This window comes from Bos javanicus, chromosome 6 (assembly GCF_032452875.1).
Source record: "Bos javanicus breed banteng chromosome 6, ARS-OSU_banteng_1.0, whole genome shotgun sequence".
Classification (NCBI taxonomy): domain Eukaryota; kingdom Metazoa; phylum Chordata; class Mammalia; order Artiodactyla; family Bovidae; genus Bos; species Bos javanicus.
The window spans coordinates 69040488-69058046 of NC_083873.1; the positions used below are offsets into that span (position 1 = coordinate 69040488).

The 17559-nt window shown below is 41.0% G+C and overlaps 1 protein-coding gene across 2 annotated transcripts in view; it reads right to left on the reverse strand.

The window, feature by feature from the left end:
* SCFD2 (sec1 family domain containing 2) overlaps positions 1–17559 on the reverse strand; it is a 395614-nt gene that overhangs the window by 212039 nt on the left and 166016 nt on the right. The window lies entirely within an intron of this gene.

The window sequence follows — 17559 nt, forward strand, 5'->3', positions numbered from 1 at the left end:
GAACACAAATTAAAAGCAATGGAGGAGTGAGTGACATTTCTGAATATATCTCGTTTAATATTAAATGCGGAAAAATGTTAATGCTGCACATGTTCAAAAGTATCAATACAATTAAATCAATAAGCTTCAGAAAAATTCTAAAATTGAAAGAAAACAGAAATAGCATATGATCCCAACTGTGAAACAGAACTATGCTGTGGCAAGGGGCCAAACTAGGACAGAACTGATCCAAGTAACTTCAGAACACAATGCTTTGATACATACCCTCAGTCTGTGCAAAAAAGAAATGTACATACATCTTGAACTATTTTTAGTAGGCCTCTTTTTCATAGCACTATGAGTATAGCAATTCTGGGACTACTTTGTTTGTTTGTGCATTGTAGGATTGAGCAAATGGAGCAAATGTGTTGACACTGCTGAAAGCCAGGGCTCTCATTGTGAGAAAGTGGAACGCAAACATGGGACGAGGCAAAAGCAAGGAAGAATCTTGGGAGCTGGGGTAGAATGGCAGGTATATGTATCAACTAGACAGATATATACAATTATAAGACTACATAACTAATGATATACTGTATATAAAAACATTTTCTAATATATACATATGCTTCTGATATGAATTTGTATGTATATATGCTTTAATTCATACATATGTTTTAAAAAACTTTTTTTCCCATAGCTTCATCTGCTGATGGGACTGGAGGCTATGATACATCAGTAACAATGAGTATACCTAGGTCTTGTTTTCTATATACTACTCCCTAGTAAAAAGAACCAGGGAATTTTTTTTTTTAATGGATGATTTCAGGGATATAGGAAGAAAAGCATGAGCCCAGAATATTTTTGCTGTGCCAGAAATTAAGGAAATGCCCCCAAATAATGAGGCATATCAAATGCACATAGGGACCAGCTTTAAGAGCCTTGTCAGATCTGAGAAAACTGGCACCAAAATTATGATTACATAGCAATTTTGTATAATCAATTATATAGTGGAAGTAACCAATCGATTACAGTACTTGGATGCAATCTCAAAAATGACAGAATGCTCTCTGTTCATTTCCAAGGCAAACTATTCAATATCACAGTAATCCAAGTCTATGCCCCAACCAGTAATGCTGAAGAAGCTGAAGTTGAATGGTTCTATGAAGACCTACAAGACCTTTTAGAACTAACACCCAAAAAAGATGTCCTTTTCATTATAGGGGACTGGAATGCAAAAGTAGGAAGTCAAGAAACATCTGGAATAACAGGAAAATTTGGCCTTAGAATATGGAATGAAGCAGGGCAAAGGCTGATAGAATTTTGCCAAGAGAATGCACTGGTCATAGCAAACACCCTCTTCCAACAACACAAGAGAAGACTGTACACATGGACATCACCAGATGGTCACCACCAAAATCAGACTGATTATATTCTTTGCAGCCAAAGATGGAGAAGCTCTATACGGTCAGCAAAACAAGACCGGGAGCTGACTGTGGCTCAGATCATGAGTTCCTTATTGCCAATTTCAGACTTAAATTGAAGAAAGTAGGGAAAACCACTAGACCATTCAGGTATGACCTAAATCAAATCCCTTATGATTATACAGTGGAAGTGAGAAATAGATTTAAGGGACTAGATCTGATAGAGAGAGTGCCTGATGAACTATGGACGGAGGTTCATGACACTGTACAGGAGACAGGGATCAAGACCATCCCCGTGGAAAAGAAATGCAAAAAAGCAAAATGGCTGTCTGGGGAGGCCTTACAAATAGCTGTGAAAAGAAGAGAAGCGAAAAGCAAAGGAGAAAAGGAAAGATATAAGCATCTGAATGCAGAGTTCCAAAGAATAGCAAGAAGAGATAAGAAAGCCTTCCTCAGCGATCAATGCAAAGAAATAGAGGAAAACAACAGAATGGGAAAGACTAGAGATCTTTTCAAGAAAATTAGAGATACCAAGGGAACATTTCATGCAAAGATGGGCTCGATAAAGGACAGAAATGGTATGGACCTAATAGAAGCAGAAGATATTAAGAAGAGGTGGCAAGAATACACAGAAGAACTGTACAAAAAAGATCTTCAAGACCAAGATAATCACAATGGTATGATCACTCACCTAGAGCCAGACATCCTGGAATGTGAAGTCAAGTGGGCCTTAGAAAGCATCACTACGAACAAAGCTATTGGAGGTGATGGAATTCCAGTTGAGCTATTTCAAATCCTGGAAGATGATGCTGTGAAAGTGCTGCACTCAATATGCCAGCAAATTTGGAAAACTCACCAGTGGCCACAGGACTTAAAAAGGTCAGTTTTCATTCCAATCCCAAAGAAAGGCAATGCCAAAGAATGCTCAACTACCACACAATTGCACTCATCTCACATGCTAGTAAAGCATGCTCAAAATTCTCCAAGCCAGGCTTCAGCAATATGTGAACCGTGAACTTCCAAATGTTCAAGCTGGTTTTAGAAAAGGCAGAGGAACCAGAGATCAAATTGCCAACATCCGCTGGATCATCAAAAAAGCAAGAGAATTCCATAAATACATCTACTTCTACTTTCTTGACTATGTCAAAGCCTTTGACTGTGTGGACCACAACAAACTCTCAAAAATTCTGAAACAGATAGGAAAATTCTGAATAGGAGATTCTGAAAGGGAATACCAGACCACCTGACCTGCCTCTTGAGAAATCTGTATGCAGGTCAGGAAGCAACAATTAGAATTGGACATGGAACAACAGACTGGTTCCAAATTGGGAAAGGAGTACATCAGGCTGTATATTGTCACCTTGCTTATTTAACTTACACACAGAGTTCAATTCGTACATCATGAGAAATGCTGGGCTGGATGAAGCACAAGCTGGAAGCAAGGTTACCAGGAGAAATACCAATAACCTCAGATATGCAGATGACACCACCCTTATGGCAGAAGGGGAAGAAGAACTAAATAGCCTCTTGTTTAAAGTGAAAGATGAGACTGAAAAAGTTGGCTTAAAGCTCAACATTAAGAAAACTAAGATCATGGCATCTGGTTCCATCACTTCATGCCAAATAGATGGGGAAACAGTGACAGACTTTATTTTTGGGGCTCCAAAATCACTGCAGATGGTGCCTGCAGCCATGAAATTAAAAGACACTTGCTCCTTGGAAGAAAAGCTATGACCAGCCTAGACAGCATATTAAAAAGCAGAGATATTACTTTGCCAACAAAGGTCTATCTAATCAAAGCTATGGTTTTTCCAGTAGTCATGTATGGATGTGAGAGTTGGGCTATAAAGAAAGCTGAACGCTGAAGAATGGATGCTTTTGAACTGTGGTGTTGGAGAAGACTCTTTAGAGTCCCTTGCACTGCAAGGAGATCAAACAAGTCAACCCTAAAGGAAATCAGTCCTGAATATTCATTGGAAGCACTGATGATGAAGCTGAAACTCCAATACTTTGGCCACCTGATGTGAAGAACTGACTCATTAGAAAAGACCCTGATGCTGGGAAAGATTGAAGGCAGGAGGAGAAGGGGATGACAGAGGATGGGATAGTTGGATGGCATCACTGACTCAATGGACATGAGTTTGAACAAGCTCCAGGAGTTGGTGATGGACAGGGAAGCCTGGCTTGCTGCAGTCTATGGGATTGCAAAGAGCTGGACACAACTGAGCGACTGAACTGACTGACTGGCCCCAAAATTAGTAAATTGTAATACGTGAAATAGGAATCCATACTGATAACAAATAGATAAAAATATACACTGACATCTAGCGGAGAAGAGAGCTTTTTCTTCTAGCAGAATGTCAACTAATGAGCAGAGAGATGGTGGAGTTAAAATCATTTTTTTGTAACCATAATTGTAAGATCTGTAAGAGTGAGAATCAGCGGGTGACAGCTTTATGTGGAGCAAGATATTTGTATTATATCAAAATAAATGATCATAAATTGGTTATTAGTTGCAAAAGAGAACACATTAAATACATTATAAGAAGAACCCCAACAATGCCTTGATCAGGTGACCAAAATTAACATCACGACTGAAGAGGAATAGGCGACCCTAAGACATCTACAATTTCACATGCGTTGTATTCTGATGGAGGAAAGGGGCGCATAAACTGAATCTAACACATTAAATAAGTGGATGGAGGATAGAGGAAGCCAGGTTTCTATGAAATATTATTGGTATGGAAGTATACCGAAAACAAGGGGATGAGGCTACAATGAGCCACATGGTAATGGATTAGAGTTGGAGACTCTAATAATATAAACTCATGTTTACTTTAACCTGAATACAGATGGCTTTGTAATGGAAATATTTATAAATGTGTATATTTACATGGGTTTATATACATACTGTAATTTGTTGTTTGTTAGTTGTGAAGGTCTAGAAGAATAATATCCCAACTGCAGTGAGCATACTTAACACCAGATCTTGATTTCTAATACCATTCTCCAGTGAAAGGAACCGGGGCTCCTTGTAGAAATAGCTGATTCTAGGACTGAGGCAAGAAATAAAAAGAAAACCCATAACTTGATTCTAATGATAAGAAAAACCTCAGAAAAATCTCAGCTGAGGAACATCCTACAAAATAGCTGAGCAGTACTCCTTAAGAATTTCTATATCATCAAAAATACTGAAAGTCTCAGAAACCATCATAGGCAGGAAAAAGTTAAAGAGATACGATGACTAAATGTAAGATGATATCCTAGAGGTTCTTGGAACAGAAAAAGAACATTGGGAAACACTGCTAATTTTACTGTTTAAAAATTTCCATATTTGAATATATTAATTTGAGCTTTATGAAATTTTATGAGTGATTATATATCAAGATCACTTGTATTTCACAGCCTATCACGGCTTCCCTGGTGGCTCAGACAGTAAAGAATCTGCCTGCAATGTGGGAGACCCAGGTTCGATCCCTGGGTTGGGAAGATGCCCTAGAGAAGGAAATGGCAATCCACTCCAGTATTCTTGCCTGGAGAATTCCACAGACAGAGGAGCCTGGTGGGCTACAGTCCATGTGGTTGTAAAGAGTCAAACACGACGGAGCGACTAACACTTGCACTTTCATGTTCAAAAATCTATGCCATATAAAGATTAAGATAAGACATCACTGCTCTATTCTTGAGTATATTAAGAAGTAACTGCTACTTTACATCATGATGAATACATTCTGGAAAGTGAAAGAAGTCTAAAGAATGAGTTCCCCATTCTCTAGGAGAACAGGCTACAGCGAGAGATAGGAGGTTAGCCTAAGATAAACTGTATTTAAATAACTCTGCTCCAACATAGTAGAATGGGTTATGTGTCATTTTGTATAAACCTTGAACACTGTACTGAGGTCAATGGAGTACTTTAAGCCTGAATTTACTGTCTTCTAAAATACTTGAATGTTCTCTTTTGTTGATTGTTTATATGATTTGGTTATAAATATAATCACAAAACAAAACAAAACAAGAAATAACCACAGTGAAAATCATTCAGAACTGATTGGCAGAAGTAGAAAAGGCTTGGTACACCGGTGGATATTGTGCTAGACCCAAAATTCTGATGTCAGTAGAAGGTATGGGGAAGCATTTACAGAAGGATTTTGTATTGGCTGTGCTAGGTTTTCACTGTGGCGCACCAGATTTCTCTAGCTGTATCGTATGGGCTTAGTTGCTGTTCAGCATGTGGGATCTCACTTTCCTCTCCAGGGACTGAACTTGCGTCCCTTGCAGTGGAAGGTGAATTTTTAACTACAGGACCATTAGGAAAGTCCCTATGGAAGGACCTGGGAGTCTACATTATGAATCACTTTGTTATACTGCCCTGCAATACACATCACTCAAAAAATGACAAAAGTGATGTCCAAAGTGAATGGATGAAAGAAAAAGGGAACACAGAGAGGGAGGGAGAGGGGAAGAGAGGAATCAGGATGCATTAAAATCTCTAAGGTACCTTAACCAACCCTAAAACATCAAGCTTCATAAATTAATTTAAATGGAAGCATTTGCATATGATTTTCAACTTTGACTTTTACATCACCTTGCTACAAGACCAACTGGAGGTAGAGTGCAGTGGTGAACAGCATCTACTTCAGAGATAAAAGGTGATTCTAAAAAGGTGAAGCATTCTATACAAGGCCAAGCACTAACAGGTCTTGGCCTGCTGCGTCCTTCCCACCCCCTTCACCTGCTCTCTTTCTTCTTGATTTGCAGGTGTACAAGGGGAGGCTGCTCGTGTGCAGGCAGACTGGGGGTTCTGTGTCCATTAAAGGAAAAGCTCTTGACAAACTTGCAAACTCTGGTCAGGTTCAAGAACAAGTATGCCAACCTTGGTTTGTATTTCTGCTAATTCTCCTTTTACACATTTCTTTACATATACAAGCAGCACACGTAAAGACCTATACGTATCACAGTGAAGAGTTTCTTCAAACAGCCAGACAGAAGATAGTAATCAGCAAGACCTATTTTTCTACCCAACCAGATGGATGAAGATTGTTAAACTGGATTTACATTTCAGTAAGTTGCACTCAATTCACCACCCACCCACTCCCTGCCGCCAACATTTATTGAGTACTTCCTGTATGCCAGGTACTATGTAGAATGAATGTGGCATAAATACGAGTAATGTTACCACAACAATACAAGCTCTTTCAGGGCAGAAGCTTTCTCTTATATCCCCAGAACCCACTTCTACCTGGCGCAGAGTAGGCACTCAGTAAACATGTGACTGATGGTCTACCAGGAGTTAAAAACATATAGTATCAGTCATGTCGATGACTGCGTTTCTCCACATGTAAGCAGATGGTGATTAGATCAAGAGGTTTGGTGATCAATAAACAAAGAGAGGGCTCATTCAAATATTTCTACCAGGGAAAAAAAAAAGTATTTACAAAATGTTTTGGTGACATGAGATCTCATAATTGAATAAGTGGAGTTCAGTCTAGAGCAAGGCATGGTAATAGTAATGGTAATCGTGGTAACATATTACTTACTGAGTGCTTAAAAAACTATGGGCAGGCCCAGCACTGGTCCTCCTGCACTGTGTGAGGGTGTACTTGTGATTCTCAGCTTCACAGAGGAAGACACCAACAGCTAAGAACGAGTCAAGGTCATGGACCTAATTGGCAGGGACACCTTCAATTCTGATTCTCAAAGACTTCCTTCCATACCTCCCTCCCATCTCTTTTATCCTCCACAGGACATTCCTCTTATAATCTGCAAGGCATCTACTGTTTTTTTTTTTTTTTTAATGGAAGTCTTTTGTTTCAGTAGGACACATATGACTTGGGGTTCAAAAGCCACTTTGGGAATCAAATATAACCGACAGAATTTGCTTTCTCTTGCAGACCTGAAAGGAATCTGTGAGGAATTGGAAAGAAAAGGCCCCAACACAAACATTTACTTTACAACTCTGTCCCTGAAATCGAGTTTCTGTCCAAAGTAAGTAAGGGGGTGGACTAGAGGGAGAGTTGGTCATAAAACCAGTTTAAAAATCCTGTGGCTTGATAGCTAAGGAAAAAAAAATCATTCCTTAAGGTCAACAGACACTGTTAGCCTTGTGAGAACTGCCAGTGTTTGGGACAGTCATGTCTTAGCCCTGAAGTGTGCTTTCATTTCAGAACTTTCCAAAGCCCTGAAAAGTGCTATGACCCCCTGTGGAACACAGATAAATTGAGGTATTCTAATAACACAAATGAAACCCAGACCTCCGGGCCAATCAGCAGTGACATCACACCACATTCCAAAGCTAGCCTTTACCACAAGGAGCTTTACACAGAAACCAGTCTTGTTTTCCCTCAGTAAAAGGTGTGAGAGTGTGTTGAGCTTTATAGCATAGTAATTACTATGGGAAGATAATGACCTTCCCTCACATAGGCCTCGTCTGCCTTTTATAACCCAGGAAGTAATAGACCCCTTGTATGTTTATCTTGTTTTATCAAATCAAACTTGACCGCACATTAAGGGGGAAAAAAAAGCATACAAAACTCTTATAATCTGGTGACAAAAGCACTCCGCAATGCTCCAAGGAGTCAATGCGGGTAAGATGAAACTAAATCACAAAAAAGTTCTTAGTGGCTACGTTCTCAAAATTTCAGACAGACACGATTGCTGCTGTCACTGCCACCACCAAGACAGCAGCTGTCACTCACCGAGCACTGCCAATGTGCCCAGCACAGTTCTGACAATGCTACCATACCCCTTTTGCAGATGAGAAAATTAAGATAGAGAAATGATAGATAACTTGCAGGGCCACAGGATGAATCAGGATTTCAATCCAGGCAATTTGTGAAACCTTAGTCCCAAACCACTGTGATAGGACCATTGAGAACTTGTTTTGGGTCTGGTAGGGCAGAGCCCAGGTGCGAGGGACAAAATGAGGGTTCATGGTTGACATCAAAGGGCTCTGGGGGGCACAGAGGCAGCAGAGACATGGGAGGCAGTCCTGTTTCACAGCCCCACTGGGAGAAACAGACAGTGTCAGGTGAGAGAGACAGTCACACCCAACTAAACCCAAAAGGGCTTTTTGCTTAGTTGAGAAGAAAATTTACTGAAATTTTACAAAGTCACTAAAGTTTAATGTCTTCAAATAGGCTTCAGTATAAAGTGGTCAAAGTGTCCCAACACAAGATCAAGTCCTGCATTTCATGGAAAGTGAAAAATCGCTAGCTGGCTTCCCTGCTCTGCATATGTCTACAGAGTACCAGTAATATTCCCAAACTGCCCCTGATGTCTCTTTTTCCAGCCAAACACAGGACCCTGGGTCCCCAAACCCCTGGGCCTCTAGTCAAAGATTCAGTCAGTCAGCAGATGTTTGCCAAGTGGCCACTACATGCCATAGCTTGTGCTTGATACATTTCTCTAAAAACACTCAGGAATGCATGGATCTCAAGTTCCTGTTTACAAAATAGTGATGCAATGATAAGTGAACCCTTTCCAATTGGTCAGAATGGCCGCTTGTCCAGCTCATCCATCTGCTAACAGGCAGGTGGAGGGATAACATGGCGGTGATAGGAAAGTACAGCCACACACTCCCTGCAGCAGGCGGGCCACAGATACTACAGGAGAAGGAGGTCAGGGACGGATGCTCCAGCCAGCTGGAGAACAGCTGCATGGGCGTGCGTGCTCATTCGTGTCTGACTCTGCAGCCCCATGGACTGCACAGCCCGCCAGGCATCTCTGCCCATGGTAATTTCCAGGCAAAAATACTGGAGTGGAGCCATTTCCTCTTCCAGAGGATCTTCCCGACACAGGGATGGAAACTGCATCTCTTGCATCTCCTACATTGACAGGTGGATTCTTTATCCACTGAGCCACCTGGGATGTCCGAAGAGAAGCCACGACTTAGCCTCAATCAATTCCTGCCGTTCTTTACATTTTTCAGAGAAACCAAATAACAACAGCTACAAAAACCCAGTTCTTTATTTAAAGCTGCTCTTTTCCAATCTGGCTTCCAAGTGAAGGTTTTCACAAACACTGCAGAGGCCAAACACAACAGGCCTACAGAACAGCTGAGGCTTGCTGGGTATGAGCCTGCAATCCGCTTTGCTTCTGAGGTGTGGAAGGAAAGAGGCAGCCTGGCTTCGGAGAAGGCTGTCATGGGCAGTTTCTTGGGGGCCCTTTCGAGTCCACAGCTGAATCGACTCTGAGTCGCCCGGAGAGCTGCCTCAGTGTGGGGCTGTGAGCTGCTCATGCTGGGAAGCGTGTTTTGCAGAGACCAGGCCTGGAGAAGCAGCGAGGCATGCAATCTTGACTCCCTCCATGGAAGAAAGTGACATTTCGGTCAGCCCTGCCCATGCACTCTTAAATATTACATAAACACAACTAATTGGTTATGATTGCTGCAGTGATCAGAGATGCATCAGCAATTTGATGTTTTAAAAAGCAGACATTAATCAAGAATACTAATAATAAGCAGTTACCGGGACCGCTCTCATTTTTCTGGTCTTCTTTCCCAAAATGTGTTGTTACTTTAAACGTTTCAGCTGTCATCATTGCCTCCTGTTATCCATTTAAACCAGGTTCTGGCCTAATGGGATCACCTGAGGAACAACTTCCCAAGACTCAATCACTTTGATACCAAGTTATAAAAAATTCTAAAGGGAAATAACTCCTGGACCCTGATTTCTGAACACTGGCCGGCTAACAAACTCCAGCTCACTCACCATGAAAGGGAAGGAAGAGTCCCAGCATAAACACTGCCCTGGCAAGAGCTTCGGTCACCAAATGGAACAGCTGTGTCACAATAAACAAGGAGAAACCAACACAGTAAACAGGTGGGAAGGAGTGGCTGGAGCCGCTTAGTTGGGAATTAGCAGGCAACACAGTGCAGAGACAGAGACCTCCGACACTGGCCCCAGACAGGACTAGGTTTGACTTCTAGTGCCTTCACTTAAGAGCTGTGTGACAGGCACTTACAGACATGGCCAGCCAGTCGCCAGGTCAGTACCTGTAAGATGCCCGTTGATACCTCAGACTGCCTGCTGACCTACTCCGAGTAGACAACATCTACCCTGTTCAATAACCTGGCACCTTAAGTGCCCCAGAAGAGAGGGTGCAGTCCACATACCTCCAGTGGGGGTGTTTCTCAAGGGAAAGCCTTGTCTTGTGCCTGGTCCAGGAAGCTCCAGATAGAACACACTGCTCCTTTTCTACCCGGATCCCCAGACCTGACCCCTCAACTCTCTGATAGAGTAGGGCTCGGGTAGGGTCTATAACTCTGTTTGGTGAACAACTCTCTCTAGGGATTCTGACACAGCCGGTTTGTAGAACAGTGCTTGGGAACCACTCTGGGGAAGAATTCAAATGGATCTTCACAGGCACGTCTGTGGTAACAAGGGTCTAAGAATTCCCACCCGGCGCAGCCAGAGAACAAAGGCTCTGTGTGCTCTGGTGATAAGCCTATTGGAACAGAGTGCTGCTGGGGCGGGGCTTTGTCCTGCGAGAGCTCTGACATCTCACTGTATCATTCAGACGATGAGCTCAGTGAGCTAGATCATCCCACGAGACGGTTCTGGTGCCACGTCTGGACATTTTTGGTGTGCCATAAATATTAATTCTTATTAGTGCTGACAGACATGCTAGGAGCATGAAACCAATATTTGAGGAAGAGAAAGACCAGCTCTCTTACTGCCCTTCTTCTCATATAGGCAAATTCATTGGCGTCTGGTAACTCCACAGAGTTGGACCAGTGAAAGCTGAGGGTCAGGAGATTATACCCAACCTGTAAGATTTTCTTCAGAGAAAGGAAGTATAAGAAGAAAGTAAGTTCTTTCAACTACACATGGGTTAAATTTCCTTTTCTTATAAAGTTAAAAGAAATCTTATTGGTTCCAAATATGTATGTGTGAAGGAAAACTGTGAGAGTCAATGCCTAGATGAGTAAAGTAACTTTGGAGGAGAAGAATATCTAGATCTACTCTCAAGAAGATGATATACTGTTTACAGTGTTTGGCTTATCGGGAATAGGAGGAAAAGTTTTCTGTAATACAGCAGGTTTATAAAGCAATATTTTGCAAAAAACAATGTGTGTGTGCTTAGTCATGTCCAACTCTTTGTGCCTCAATGGACTGTAGCCCACCAGGCTCCTCTATACTCATTATCGAATATTTCTCTCACCATGTAACATCTCAGAACCAGTTCTAGACCCCAAAGGCTGAGCTGTCAGTCTAGCCTCCATTCCATCTGAAACAAGTCTAGGAATAGAGAAAAGTGAAGGGCAGCATGAAAATACACACCCCAGTCTTTATCTCTTCCTTCACTCAGCACCACAATTTAAAAATGGGGACTGAGAATACAAGGGTGAATAATAAATGGCTGCTGCCCTCAAGGAACTTAAGGTAACAGAAACCAAACAACCACAGTAGCTGTATACTGTTAAGTGTATACAGTAGTCCAACAAGAGATGTGGTATTATTTGTTGTTCAGTCGCTGAGTCGTGTCTGACTCTTTGCAACCCAATGGACTGCAGCACGCCAGGTTTCCCTGTCTTTCGCCATCTCTCGGAGTTTGCTCAAACTCATGTACATTCATTTTAAAGATAGACTAGTGAAGAAAGAATAAGTAACTTGTCCAAGATCACCAGGTAGGAAGCACACACGTGTACAAGTATCAACCATGTGAGGTGACACAAATATAAATGCTCTAGAGATGTCACAAATCAATACTGAGGCGCAGGGTCACTTTGGGCTGGAATGATTAGAGAAGGAATAAGAAAGGCAATGCTATTGTAGTTGCATTTTGAATAAGTGGGAGTTTTACAGGTAAGAATGGAGAGGCAGGGGATGTATTTTAGGCATAAGAAATATTATTGAAATATAGCACAATTGGAAAATACTTTATTGTAGAGTTGAAAATAAAACTGTTTAAATCCTAAGAAGAGAGAACTTGAGGTTCTTAAACACACTATTACATGTATCTGGATCTAAAGCTTTTCTCATTCTCATTCTCCTTCACTAGCATCTTGCAACTTTCCTATTTGCCACAGCAATAAGAAATGATCACAGATTCTTCTATATGTATGAAAAGCAAAAGGTGCTCAGGCTAGTCAGCTCCTGCCTTGAGAAGAAAAACTTCAGAGCCAGTATGCAGGCTCATGTTCCTATCAATGGGCACACACGCCTGATGATGGGGCCTCAGGGTACACATGAGCAGACAAGAGATACATGGGACAGGGGGCAAACTCCCTCCTCCACTTTGTATGATATTATGAAAGCCAAGTCGTTTCCTTATCACTGAGTACCTAATAGAATACTCTAAGTTAGGAATGCTAGTTTCATGACTGAACTCCCATGGTTCAGGTCTGATAATTAGGTGTGGAGGCGCGGGGTGAAGAGGGTGGGAGCAGCAGATGTGGTGCAAAAAAAAAAAAAAAAGAGTTATTTTAGAAAACATTTCTGGAGAAATGGTTCTGTTCAGGGTGGGAGGGGGAGAGTTTGGGAGAGCAGCCAGAAAGGGCTACAGAAGCTGGCTGAGGACAGATCAGCTCAGAGATGTTAGTCAGGAGGCTATAGCTGGATACTGCTGACAGGCATTCAGGAGGAAAGCTCTCCTGCCCAGGTGATTCTGTCCACGGATGTTCTGTTACATTGATACATTCAGGTGGGAGAAGAACTGTCAGTAGGCCTGAGGTTTAAAAGTTAAGTCAAAAAATGTTTTGCCTTCCAGGTGTGGCTGAATAGCAGCCTCACTACCTGGCCAGGAAACAAGATGAGGGGACAAAAGAGAAGACGGACAAAGAAATAAAGATGGAAAAAAAAAAAAAGGAGTAATGGAAAAACAGTGAATTTAACCAAAAACCTCCAGAATTCAAAATCTGGCAGCACAAAGAGACTGCCAGATTTAGTATTTAGCACAAAATAACCATTCCATCACTGGCTGATAGTCTTTGTTTTCACTGCATGAAACATTTTCTTCACTATATTGCAAACAATGGGATTTTAAACTCTCATTGGTGGAGCAATGGCTTCCTTTAATGTTCTATTCTCTTCTCTCCTCTGGTAAAGCTGTAACCTATTTGCAGCGCTGCAGTGTCAGATGAAACACTGGAGCTGAGCCAGGTCCGCTTTCTCATTCCCTCCTTCATTCAATAAATACTGTACTTGCGAAAAGCCTTCCATGTTGCTCCTGAGCATAGCTGGTGTTTGAGATACAATGGTGAACCAAACTGATGGAGTTTATGGTCTGGGGCAGAGGGAAGGCAGACACTAATCAATTTACCACAAAAATATATAATAAACTGTTCACTAGACACATGGTGAGGGTGGAGGCTCTGAGCTAGCAGGCAGGGGCACAAGGCTGAGCCCAGGACATGTGGTCTTTCTGAGCCGTGCCCCAAAGAGGTTAACTGGATTGAGGTGGGGAGTTAGTGGAGGGTGTGTAGTGGATTTAAGGAACTGAAAAGCCTGTGGCTAGAACAAAGGGTATGAAAGAATACAAAACCTCCAGAGTGAGAAGGTGATTGTGGAAAAATGTCATTCTACTGCTCTCAAGAGTCCAGTGCAGAGGGTGTGTCCCTTTGGTCCAGACAGGGAGGACATCGTGGGTGGAGCACACTATTTAGTAACCATTTCTAGCTCCTCCCTACCCTGGAGAGTAATGACCCAGATTTTTTTTGAGCCTGATCATGTTCATTTTTGCTCTTCTATTATTTTAAGCAAAACACTGATATTTTTTTCACTGCCAAATTGCAAAACAAGAGCCATGTCCTTAAAAGGGCCAATCAAAAAGCCAACATATCTATGTTCCCAGAGCTTTTTCCTGGATTTTTCACATGTTGAATCTGCATTTTAAATAAATGATAAGGCATAACTTGGCTCAAGAGAGAACTGCAAAGATAAAAACAATAAGGATGTAATTAGAGATCTGATATTTTGATTGTTATTTGCACATACCCTACCAAGAAATTCCAACAAATAGACTCTGGTGGTTTTGCTCTATTTTAAACTCTGTGCATAGTGGCCCTGACACAGAATGGTGTCAGCACTTCCAGTCGAATATCTGGAAGGGCTATTGCTCTGAAATGCTACAGTCGCTCTACATTCAAAAGCCATTAAATACCGATTTCTATAATAAAAGGCTGTACTCATCTCAGATGATGTCATGTTGTCTGGGCTTCTGCATTCTCCAGGAGAACAACTTGAAATAATCAAGAGTACAGTGTGCAAACTCCCCAGGTGACCAGTTTTCCGATTTCTCTCGTAGAAGTGTGAGATTAGGTGAGATTAGGAGGGAGAAAGGGAGAAGAGGGATGGTAAGCAAGAGGTTCAAGTTTAAAAAAATAACAAAGGAAAAGTCATAGAAAAATCCGGGAACAAAATTTAAAGCATTCTGCTTTTTTTTTAAACAGATGAAGACATGTGCTTCACTTCTTGTACATCAAAGAGACGCTCTGAATACTGGAAACTGTAACTCAAAAGTGCTTGTTTACACAGTGAATTGTTTCTACACTTTGACAGAAAGGGTGTGCATTTCCAGTGAGGAAGTATCCAACCACATTTTAACTATGAAGGAAACTTTTTTGGCCAAAGATTGAATTCTTTGCAAGGTGGTGATTTGTACACAAAAGAAACTCAATTCTATATCACTGTATGCAAAAAAAAAAAAAAAAAAAAATCAGATTTAACTGTTTTTCTTAACCACAACCACAAAAATAAGCAAACAAAGAATACAATTATTTCAGAGTATAGTTTGGACAAAACCACAGCATTTAAAATTAAAACCCTAATGCATTTTACACGTTGGAAAATGTTAATTGTTAATGAACACTGCACCCTATCAGTTTCCTGTTCCAGATGGCCCTCTGTCAGGCTGGCAACAACTCAAGAGCCTGCCGAAGAGGTGCAGGCATATGTCTTGTGTTTAAAATGAAAGGAAAAAAAGCAGAAGGGAGCTTCATTTTATAAACACTTCAGTGAAAATTACCATTCCATTTGGGACCAATTCACTCCAGGTGCTAAGAACAGAATAAACAGGCAACATATGAAGGCAGAAAAAGTCAGGTTTCCATGGGAATTACATTCTTGGTTACATTTACAACTAAATTTCAAAATACAAATGAATATCACCATGGTCGTACACATATGTTCTCCTTCTGTTTTTTAAAATATTAATCTTTTCTCCTCACATAATAAAATAATATCAGTGTCTAGAGCCTGTTGTGCCTCTTTTTAATTTTCTTTTGCTGAAATTCTAGGCTGAACTATTTGTACCTAAGTGTTTTCTCTCCTACCCAAGGTCATAATGGTCCTCCTTTTTGGCTGAGAGAATTCTCCTTTGTATGCATTTCCTGGTGGCTCAGATGGTAAAGAATCCACCTACAATGCAGGAGACCTGGGTTCAATCCCTGGGTTGGGATGATCCCTGCAGAAGGAAATGGCAACCCACAGCAGTTTGCTTGCCTGGGAAATCCTGTGGACAGAGAAGCCCCTATTCTCCTTTATGTTCTGATTAAGAGTAATTTGACTTTAGAGGGATAATGTCTCCTAGAACTCGGGACATTAATTCAGTACCAACATTCTCAACAATTACCTTGCCAATGTTAGTTTCAAAAGCCATATATGACATTATTCCTGATCCCCTTTATTTTAGGCACTCTGACCTTGACAGATAAACTACAAAACAAATTTAAAACAAAAATCTCACCTGCCACTTTTACTTGGGAAGCTTATATGGGATCTGAATTTCTACTTACCAATAGGTCACCAAGTACATATCAAAATACTAACAGTAGTTTTCTCTCAGTAGTGGGTTCATAGGTAACTTTAAATTTTATTCTGTGTTTATTAAAGAGTAAAAGATAGTCCAAATACTCTACAATGAACAAGTATATTTCTGTAATCAGGGAAAAAATCCAATTATAAATATTTTAAGAAATGTATAAACATGAATGGAGTTTTAAAATTCATCCAAATGATAATCACTGCCCTGCTAATACTTATATTCAAAGAATCACATTTAATTACACAGCCATACATGACAGGCACAATTATGGCTACTTGAGTGTTGACAGCAATTATATGGTGAAAGCAGTTTGAGGTCTAAGAATTTCCCCAGTTGTTCTGATGCTGTTTTCTAAAACATTAGTGAAAATTCCAGACAATGATTTTTAGGCATATAAACACCTACTCCGAAGCAATTATTCTGGTGCCAGTGACATCTTCATCCATTTACAGGCAAAGTACCAAACTCAAGAGGGAGAAGATAAGATACGTTTTTTAGATATAAAGAAAGAAAACTGGTTTATTTGTGAATGTTTTCACAATGGCCATGCCTAGCATTTGTACATCAGTGTCCCCTCCTTTGCGGAACCACTCCAGTCCCTCTTCTATCAGTAAGTGGTCATGCTGGGCTGTTGATCACAGACCACTGCCAGTTCTCCAAATCCTGCCCCCATCTCTCCTGCCTACTCCCCAACGCAGTGATGAACTCAAGACTCATCCTGGCCACAGACAACCCTATTCCCCTGGCAATGGAGACTGGAAGTCAGTCAGTTTCATGTCTTAGGGTTGAAAACAAAAACTCTTTTTCCTGAGTTGCTGTTCTGAAATGACAGAGGCCAGGAATGCCTTAGAGGGATGAGGGGGTCACATGGAGGCAGGTGTGACAGGAAAGAATGAGGCCAATACTCAGGAGGAAGAGAAGTTTGGAAGATGCAGAGCGTCCCGATCATGCCTCTAGAGTCCCTGCACCCTCATTCCTAAATACAGCTCCATCCCCAGACCTGCCGTTTGAGCAAACATGAAAGGCAAATACCAACCAGGAAGACATGTTAACAAAACATATGACTGAGCACTAATAACCTTAATACTACAGGTGCTCTGATTTAAAATCATCAAGAATACAATTAATAACTCAGTCTGAAGAAAAGGAGAAGACCATGAGCAGACAATTCACAGAAGATGAAATACAAATGGCAAATATCTGTTTTTCATCAATATTCAATGAAATGAAATTTATATGTGCCTTCTACATTGTTCTTTACATTTCCAAGTTTTCTACAAAGAGAAAGTATGACTACTTTCTAGTGGTGACTACTTTCTTCTAGTGGAGGGAAAACCTTAAAGATATTAAAATATAAAATTAAACTTAAGAATATTAACCTGGTTATCAGCAAGCT